At 37.8% G+C, this 10,211-nt stretch overlaps 1 pseudogene; it reads left to right on the forward strand.

Moving 5' to 3' along the window:
- Window positions 1–245: 245 nt before the first annotated feature.
- LOC114008705 (ATP synthase subunit g, mitochondrial pseudogene) lies at window positions 246–543 on the forward strand (annotated as a pseudogene).
- The last annotated feature ends 9,668 nt before the right edge of the window (window positions 544–10,211 follow it).

Genomic DNA, 10,211 nt, shown 5'->3' on the forward strand with positions numbered 1-10,211 from the left:
ACATAGCCATTACGCTAACTGCTGGTTCCCAATATTATTACAAACAAATTTCAACACATGAATTTTGGGAAGACACATTCAAATGAGAGCAGTATGAAATTAAATTGTGTTGCATGTTCTCTGTGACATTAGTTACAGAATTATATCTGGGATACTTCTTTAATATCTGAAAAATATCTGAAAACAGCTTCCGGGGATGACATTCAGCCAGTCGTTTGGGGCGATGGACTTCTCCTCCCAGGACCATGGCCCACTTTGTCTGTAAACTGGCGGAGAAGGCTCTGGCACTGGTGAACGCTACTGTGACTTACTTGAAGCCTTGATTGGTCCCATTTTGGCACTACACCAAGACTGAGCTTGTTCCTCCAACCCCTGCTGAGCTCCCTGTACAGAGCCTGAAAAAAAATAGTCAGTAGTGCTCAAACCAGTAGCTTCAAACAGCTCATGGTCGAGGAAGCTCTGCTGAATGGTTTGGTGGCCACTGAGGTGTGGATGTGGTTTTACGTTGGCGAGATCATAGGCAAGTGTCGCACTGTTGGCTAGCATGTATAAAGACCAGTCCTTTAACAGCTGATTATGTATTTGATTTATTATTTGAATGTGCTTAGACCATGTGTGATCAGAATGCTATCTAAATAAAATATGTCAAAAAAAATCCCAAAACAGTAAAAAATATTAAGCTTTGCTAAAAATAGACACTGTCATTTTTTAAATAGTATTACACATTTCCTGGTGTTAAATAGCAACTCTCTCCACATTCAGAGGGCCATAGGCAAAGAATATATGACCCAGTAGGGAATAAATTTTTCCTTTCACTCCACTAGCATTTCATATTTTTTCCCCCATAACCCACTTATTTATAATAAGCTTAAAGGAAGAATGACGTCTCAGATATCAAAAGGCAGTGAAGCAGCGAACATAGAATTTCATGAAGTTGTTGCTGGGTGGCAGAGTGGCAACAGTCCCATAAACAGAGGCACTGCTGTGTGCACTTGGCCGTTATCACTGCTTCCAGGGCATGGCTCTCCTTGATGCATGGCCAGGGTTATAAACAGGAGGCAACAGAGAAGCTGCATGACGAAGATGCATTCATTTTAGGAGTGGTGAGCTAGTGGTTACTATCTTAATGCTTCTCGAAGATGTATAAATGATCATGCCCTTCCCTTTTAGAAATGTATTTGGAATCCTGGCTTAAATTTTTGCTAATTAGTACACTAACCAATATCTTGGAACACATTCATTCTCTTGAATCACTACCAAAGAAAATACTTTTCCAGAGATATCTTCAAAATGAGAAGATCTTATACAAAAGAAATATTAAATCATTTAAATTATTGTAAATAAAGATTAAACAAACCAATTTATTTATAATAAGCTCAAAGGAAGAATGACTTCTCAGATATCAAAAGGCAGTGAAGCAGCTAACATAGAATTTCATGATAATTTAAATTGTTTTGTGAATATTACTGTATTCATTAAATATTCATACACTTTTGTGGTTAAGGGAAAAAAAAGAAACTTCTTAGAGACTGTTGATGCATTAACTTCAAAAAGTAAATACAACAGTATGTTTCTATAATATATTAATATAGATATAATTGGGGAAATTATGGTTTAGAGGAAATGCTTTAATTTAATGGAAGTGCCACTATGTTGAATTTTTGAACTGACTTATTTCAACAATAAATGAAATCACATAATAAACTGGTCAATTCAATTAAATTATCTATATAATCTAAAAATATATGTGAGAGTAAAAATACAGTATTTATTGAGTTATCTTTGTAGTTTGAATGACATAGCTTTTTAAAACCAACCTTTTCTATGGGTAAGTTTTTAAAATAATTTTCACTAAGTCAGTATATGTGTCACAGAAGTTCTATCCATGTATGGTTAAAATTTTACTGTCTCATTTTCAGTTCTCACTAGCAGTTAGACTTCTGGGTACTCCTTACATATCTGTCAATAATTAGCCTGATGATCTAAAAGATAGGCAACTTGATGTGGCTTATTTTCTTTCTTTTCCTTCCTTCCTTCCTTCCTTCCTTCCTTCCTTCCTTCCTTCCTTCCTTCTTTCCTTCCTTCTTTCCTTCCTTCCTTCCTTCCTTCTTCCCTCCCTCCCTTCTTTCTTTCTCTCCTTTCTTCCTTCCTTTCTTCCTCCCATTTTTTGCTCTTTCTTTCTCTCTCTCTTTCTTTCAATAGAGACTTTTTGCTATAGGATGTATGAGCTCACTGGAGAGACAGAGAGAGAGAGAGAAAGCAAGAGATCACCCCCCCCCCCAGGAGTCATGGCCATGCCACAATTCCTTCTTTATTCTCCTCCCAGGGTTTTGGGTATGCACACACAGGTACCAGCATGAGTTTTAAGACTCAGGGTTTGGAACCTGAACCACTGTCAGCCATGTGGGAGTTCAGCAGCATAACCATTATGCCATGTGCTCATCCCTGGTGTGGTTTTCTTAGGCAAAATTCAAGGTTATATCAAATATGAGAATGTGTAAAATATATTGGTCCCCAAATGTTCTATTAGTTTTATATTTCTGTAATTCTTGTGTCTGTGCATGTCATGTATCATTAGAACTGAGAAATATTGTGTCATTGGAAAAGCCATGCATATTTTTCTATGTAAAAATGCACCATGACTTTTCCAACAACCCAGTACAATGAGAACAAAGCAAATCTATTCTAATTCTTAATTTTTTTAAAAAAATGTAGGTTAATATTTAAAAACTTGAAATAGTGTCCAAATACAAATGCAATTAGTTAATAACTCTAATTTATTTTGGAAATAAAAAAAAATAAGTCATAGTATTGAGTTTTTCTGCTCTCTCTACACACACACACCATCTACACAAAAAAAGCTCCCTCACATAAGCATATTTCTAAACCTATTTCCAGAATAAACTTTACTTTGTGGCTAGGGTGAGAACTCTAAAGCATAAATGCTAAAATGTACTTTATTCTGATTGATTTTGTTTCAATGTTTTCTTCCTTTTCTATTTTCTTTGAGATTTAAAAATGTTAAGTAACCATGCCAACGATATTGAAAAGAAGAAGACATTTATTTATTTTTAATATCTCAGGAACTGATATTGAAAAGGAGACATTTATTTATTTTTAATATCTCAGGAACTATTAAGAATTTCTGTTCTTCTTCCCATAAGTGTTATCAAAATTTTATATGTCAATTTTTGTATTGGAATTTCCCCTGGCTCTATTCTTTTGCTCACTCTCCTTCAATTTTGAAGATAATTTCTATTATTTTCTAATTTTTTCTAACACTATGTATGTTTTGTGATTTAATTTTTAAAACACAAAATAACTACACAAAACATAATTTTTAAAACCAAACCACACAGAATAGTTAAATCATTAAAATCAAATTTCCCTTACACCAATCATCCTTTCCCCAACTACTCTTCTACAGACCCCTTCAGTTCTTCCCTTTTGCTGATCTTTAGCTGTTTGCTTTGGTAACAAAGATGGCTACTCTTCCTCCATTCCCTATCCTTCTCTTATTCCATTTAGTCACTGGCGCCTGTACAGAGCTAGAGTTTACTGAAAGAAAAAATTGCAACCTGGCTGGAACCCCAGCTTTGAGAACATTAGAGCACACTAGGTCATTTTAATGTCGTTTCTTGCTAAACAAACAGGAACTGCATGTTTTGAGAGATTTGGTACTAGTTTTTGAGTTTGATGCTACAATTTACAAAAGAACCATCAAAACACATATCTCAAAACTGACCAGCAAATGTAAATATAGACAGACAATGTAATGTATTGTTTTCATATTACCAGTCCATTGAACATCTGCATGTGATAATTGGAGAACTAAGAACTTGGGCTTTTCCTATCATGTTCCACCTGCTAGCCTCCCTGAGGCCACTGACATTACAGGTGGGGTATTGGTGTAGGCAAAGGTCCTGAATTGGTTAAGCACCTGGGTAGTGGTCTGTAGCAAAATATTTTGTAAAAAATGTCCCTGTGATTACCAAAGCTGGAGATTCTGAACTTGGAAATAAATACATTAAAAAGATAAGATCCTTATGAGTTTCCTTCTAGGAGGGGGGATATATAGTGTGTAAGTAGGGAGACGAGTGTGTTAAGAAATTGATGTGCAGGAAGACTAATTGTGCAGTACATCACTAATTGTTTATTTTTGTTTTTACAGTAATAGAAAACTTAAGTTTTCGTAGGCATACAGCCACAGAAACAGAAACCGCATTGTCCATCCGTTCTCACACCTGCCTATGCCCAAGAAATTAATTTTTTGGCAACTGGAGAGTAAGTTAAATCCTCAGGTTATTTCAAACAGGAATTGTCTGCCTCATACGGCTTCCCTTCCCCATTCTTGTGTAAGCATAGGGAGAATTGTGCTGGGGATTCCGCCCTCATCACACCGACTGGAAGAACCTCCCAGGATGGCTAGGACCAAGATACAAACACTTTGGATCTGTGGAATAGTTTTCAGTGTAAACATGTTACCGAGTTTCAAACACTTTCCCGCTTTTAGCTGGGAAGAGAGACAAAAGAAACCTTTATTTCATCTGAAGCACAAAGAAGTTTTATTATCTTTTTATATGAGTTTAGAATATATTATATATTTTCTAAGTGTTAAACAGATGTTTTGGATTAAGCAGCTTGAGATATATTCTCTTGACCTCTTTTGATACAGAGATAACTGACAGATCTTTTTCATCTTCTAACATAATTTCCAGTAGTTCTACTCACTATTCTACGGGGTCATCATAAACGTCATAGAAAAATACCTCGTGACTTTTCTGATGACCCAATATATTTATGCAAGGGTTAACTCTAGGTTTGTAACACTATATTTCTACGTTTATTTCATACTCTATTACTAAAATAGTATTTTCACTCCCAATCTGTAAATTAAAGTGATTAGTGGGACAGCCCTGTGGCCTGGTGGTTGAGGCAGCCAGATGCCACATGGCTGAGCACATCCAAATTCGGACTTTCAAAGGTTTCAAAAACAAACTAGGTCAGGACCAGCAGATGAGGTAGTGATGATGTTGCTGGACACCCACATGGCTGACTGTGGTTCAAGTCCCAGGCCCAGCGGCTTGAAACTCACGTTGGGCACGTGTGCATGTATGCCCAAAATCCTGAGAGGAGAATGGAGGAGAAGGGGTTGCAGAATGGCCATCCCGGCTCTGTCTCTCTCTGTCTCTCTGGTGAGCACATCACCCTATAGCAAAAAATCTCTTTAAAATAAAATAAAGCAGAATACACACATATCAGGTGAATATGTATGTATGTCTAAAGTCCCAACAGAATGGAGAAATGAAGGAGATCATGGGATGACCACACCTCATTGGAAGGTGCTTTCTCTCTGTCTCCCTTCTCTCTCGGGCAAGCACATGTACCCTCTGACAAATTAAAAATGTTAATAAAATTTAATTTTCTTTTAAATGAAAGAGGTTAGTTATTCCCACCTTCTATCTGTTTTCCTATCAAATTTTAAATCCCAAATCTTATAAAAGAGAATTTTATATCTTCACTGATGATCAAAAATTTTAATTCTCAGGCATAGTGGTTATATCACTGGACTACCCCATGGCTGACCTCGGTATGAGTCTTGGGACCTGGTGGCTTAAAAATCACATTGAGCTCATGTGCGTGAATACGTGCCCAAGGTCTCAGAGGGAGAATGGAGGAGAAGGGACTGTGGCATGGCCATCCCCTTGTGGGGGGTGGTATCTCACTTTCCCTCTTACTGTCTCTGTTTTTTTCTCTGGCGAGTGCATGTGCACTAAGACTAAATAAATAAATAAATAACCTCTAAAAAATGTAATTATTTTTATAACACTAGTTAGGTCTTCTGTGACCCCACAACCAGGGCACACAGATTGTCTAAATTAATTAGGTCAGTGTTAATCAGTCCCACCTTTTGTCCGATATGTTACTTATCTAGGACTTTCTTAACAAATCCCTATAAATTGGGTTGCATAAAACTCAGAAATGTATTTTCTTACAGTTCTGGAGGGCAGGTCTGAAACTGAACTGCTAACTAACAGAGACACTTTCTTTCCAGGTGATCTAATGAGTACCTATTTATTGCCTCTTCTAGCTTTTGGTGACTATAAGCACCCCTTGGCCACATTGGTTGTATTATTTCAACCTTTGCCCTGGTGGTCACTTAGCTCTCTCTTTCTTTTTTACCTTTTTCTGTGTCTATTATTAAAAACAAAACAAGACAATAAAACCCCTACTCATCATTGGATTTAGAGACCACCTAGATACTCCATGATGATCTTTTTAAGAATCTTAGTTACCTATTTCTACAAAGACCCTTTTATCAAATAAAGTAACTTTCACAGATTCCAGGGATAAGGGTGTGGACATATCTTTCTGAGGATTGCGATTTAACTCATCATGCCCTGGTATTGTTTACTAAGCATTCTCCTCTTTGGCAAATACTTAGGCAGGTGTTCACCTCCTTCAGTAATTCTAGAAATTAGAAAGAGATGTGCAATTCATTTCTTTTTAAATTTGCCAGAGGGCATTTGCATCACTGAAGAGGAACGGAGAAAGATAGAAAAGGGCAGAGAAAGGCAGAGAGAGAAAGTAAGAAAGCACTCCTCATGAAGCATAGTCACCTACAACCTCTTTTCCATCTCTCCTTCTTTTGGGCTTTTGGGCTGGTACTATACAAGTGACTGGAGTGGTGTTCAAAATTCCACATTTTGGGATTTGAACTGCAGAGTTGGCCATGTGGGATCCAGTTACCTTAACCACCAGGTTGTGGGCTGGCCCTCAGTCCATTTTTTTTATTTTTTTAGAGTTTTTTGTCTTAGGATGTGTGTGCTCATCAGAGTGAGAAAGAGATAGAGACAGAGACAGCAAGAGGAAAGTAAGAAATCGCCCCCCAAGGGGGATGGCCATGCCACAATCTCTTCATTCTCCTCCTGGGATCTTGGGCATGCATGCACATGTGTCCGGTGTGATTTTCAAGCCATAAGATCTGGGACTCAAAATGCGGTCAACCGTGTGGGAGTCCAGTGATGTAACCATGCCACCATCTATTGGCTCCAAATGCGTGCGTTGAGAGAGACAAGGAGGTACTCAGTGGCAAAATCCTCTAACCTTCAGTAGTTTTTACCATTGGGTGGGCACCACCATGCCACAAGTCATTTTTTTTAAAAGAGATATAAAAGGTGAGGATCTCTTTCTGTGTGTGTGTATGTGTGTGTGTGTGTGTGTGCAGATTAAGTGTTGTACTGCTGGGGACTGAGGTATTATTCCTATTTATCTACCTATCTTAAATAATTATAGGACAGGAAATTGGTAAAGAACTCTGTCTTGCTCTCTGCCTCAAGCTCCCACCAAAAGATATTTCACTATAGAAAATTCTACACTTGAGAAAATGTCTTGTCTCTGTTTCTTTCCCTCTCAGCTCCTTTTCTGTTTTGCTAACACATTTTAATATGTTTTACTGTCACATTTTAATTTTAACCCTACTTTGTTTTCAATTTGAACAGATCATTTTAATATTACCTATATTTATCATCATTGACTAACAACTTTGACAGCACAGAATGTAAATGGCATAACAGTATAAAAGTTTATTTCTCACAACATAATTTTTTAATATGAATCAGTAGTTTGATGCCTGGTCGTATGAGGTAATTTACCCTGGGGTTTCTACTTGTCTTGTGGCAGCTTTTTTTCCTAGGTTATCATTTGAAAGACGTTTATATGGGACCAGGAGATGGCATAATGGTTATGGCAGTGGACTCCCGTGTCGTCGACAGTGGTTTGGATCTGGTGGCTTAAAGCTGGGCTGGACCGAGGTGTATATCATGCTGGGTAAAGTCTTTTCACAATCTAAATGATGTATAGCGATTTAATGTATGAATAATAATTCTTAAAAATAATAATTGAAAATGATTATAATAACTCATGCCAGGCACTTGCATGCCCAAGATCCTGATAGAAGAATGAGAGAGAATGGATTGTGGTGTGGCCATCCCGCCTAGGGTGTGATTTCTCACTTACTTTCTCTCTGGCAAGCACATGCATCCTACACTAACAAAAACAAACAAAACAAAAAATAAAAAACGAAACTCTTAATCAAAAAAGGGAGAGAGGAACCAGCAGTTAGCGTAATGGCTATGTTACTGGACTCCCATGTAGTCGACCGCGGTTCAAGTCCCGGACCCAGAGGCTTAAACTCACACCAGGCACATGTGTGTGCGTGCCCAAGATCCCAAGAGGAGAATGGAGGAAAAGGGATTGCAGTGTGGCCATCCCCTGGGCGGTGATTTCTCGCTTTCTGTCTCCCTGTCTCTCTCGTCTTTCTGAGGAGCACATGCGCCCTATAACAAAAAATCTCTCCAAAAAAAGAAAAAAGAAAAAGAGAGAGAGAGAGGTGTTTATATATAAAAAGCTTTAGAAGCTAGCAATTGTGTCTCCCTCTGAGTCAGAGGATAAATATGAAGCCTAACTAGGATAGTAGAGATCATGGCTCTCTCCAGAGGGGATGACAATCCAGTTTGTTACAAGATCCCTTATAACACAGTGTGTGTGGTGGTGATGGTGGTGCTTCGGAGAGGGCCAAGCTCAGTGGTTCCACCATGACAGAGTCCCAGCGCATACAACATCCTCTTGAGTCCACCTGCATGCCACTGCTCTGGAACTTGGAGGACAGGGAGCTGATGAGGACACAAGGTCCATGCTATCTTTCATTTATACCATACGTAGTAAACTTTCTAAATCCATTGAAGCTTATTTTCTATTTACTGACTGGTCTGAGGAAGTGTGATAAGTCAGCCTACTAGCTGCCACCACACTGGTGTTTGTGACCTACTTGACACCCGAGAAGCAACTCTTCCTTCAGGTACGCAGGTTTCTTTCATATAGTTGCTCTAATTTTCTAGAACCTAACAGCTTTTCATGAGATTAGCTATCCACCTGGCATATCAGCAGAAAGCAAATGCAATGGGAAGAAAGAAGCAGCTCTTGAACTTCAACATCACCTCTATTAACATTTTACAGTCACATGGTTCCCTACATCCTGGGGAATTGGAACATATTGTCCAACGCTGTGTCTGTGACACAGGAGGAGAGAGTGTTGTAAGTAGTAGCATTCTCTATCACTGTCTCCATTAGTTATTATTAGAAATAGCCTTTTCTAAGAAGTTAAGGTTGCAAAATTGGTCAATCTGAAAGGAAAATTTAAAGAATTATCTAAAATAATTGCATCTTGATGCAATCTCATTTAAGCATCATCGACCTTGCCTTAGATGTTTCGCTTTTAAGTCTTGCCTTTCATTTTTCTATGCCACTCAACCTATTTCTAAAATTCCAATAAGTTTTCACCTGCAGAGCACCTTCGTTTCAGCGACTCTACTACCTTTTCAGTTTCTTTATCCTCCTTACTCCCACTGCTGTATTCCACTGTCTCAGTAGAGTAAAGCTATTTAAAGGCTGTTTTTTAACTTCACTATATATACTTACTCTTCCATCATTGGGTCATTGGAAAAGTCATGATGCATTTTTGCATAGAAAACTAAGTCATGACTTTTCTGATGACTCAATATTATCTCCCTTAATTCATTACAGCCTGGTATTCACTCCTCTGTTTATTCCAGAAAATAAGATTTTTTTTTGTTAAAATTATGAATAACTTCCACATTGGACAATCCATGAATAATTTTTAGTTTTAATCTTATTCTTAATACTGTTAGGTTGTCACAAAGGTCATGATGTATTTTTCTATGTTTTCTTATGCAAAAATGCATCATGGCTTTTCTTGTGACCCACTAGTAATAATTAGTGTTGCACTTGATCCCCATTTTTTTGAATCCTTGTCTTCACTTAGCTTCTGAGTCACTCTGCTTAGTGTTCTTCACTGTCATAACCCATTCCTCTCTTTCTTTTACATTTTTTTCCCCTGGTTTCCTCTAAACTTTAAATACTGCAGAGTTCAGGACCCAGTTAGTGGCCTATTCCCTTCTCTCACTGCTATTATTTACTGGCCATCTTGATTAAACTCATGGTTTCAGACATGCTATCTCTGTATTGACAAATTACAAAATTATCTCTCAATCTGGGACCCATCTCATGAATCCCAAACTCATATATACAACATCTGTAATTGACAGTTACACTTGAAATATGCAATGGACAGAACTATAATTGAAATCCTGGGCCTCTCTTCCAAACCTGTTTTTTTTTTAGTTTTTTTA

Source organism: Tupaia chinensis, unplaced genomic scaffold, assembly GCF_000334495.1.
Source record: "Tupaia chinensis unplaced genomic scaffold, TupChi_1.0 Scaffold000370_1, whole genome shotgun sequence".
Lineage (NCBI taxonomy): Eukaryota > Metazoa > Chordata > Mammalia > Scandentia > Tupaiidae > Tupaia > Tupaia belangeri.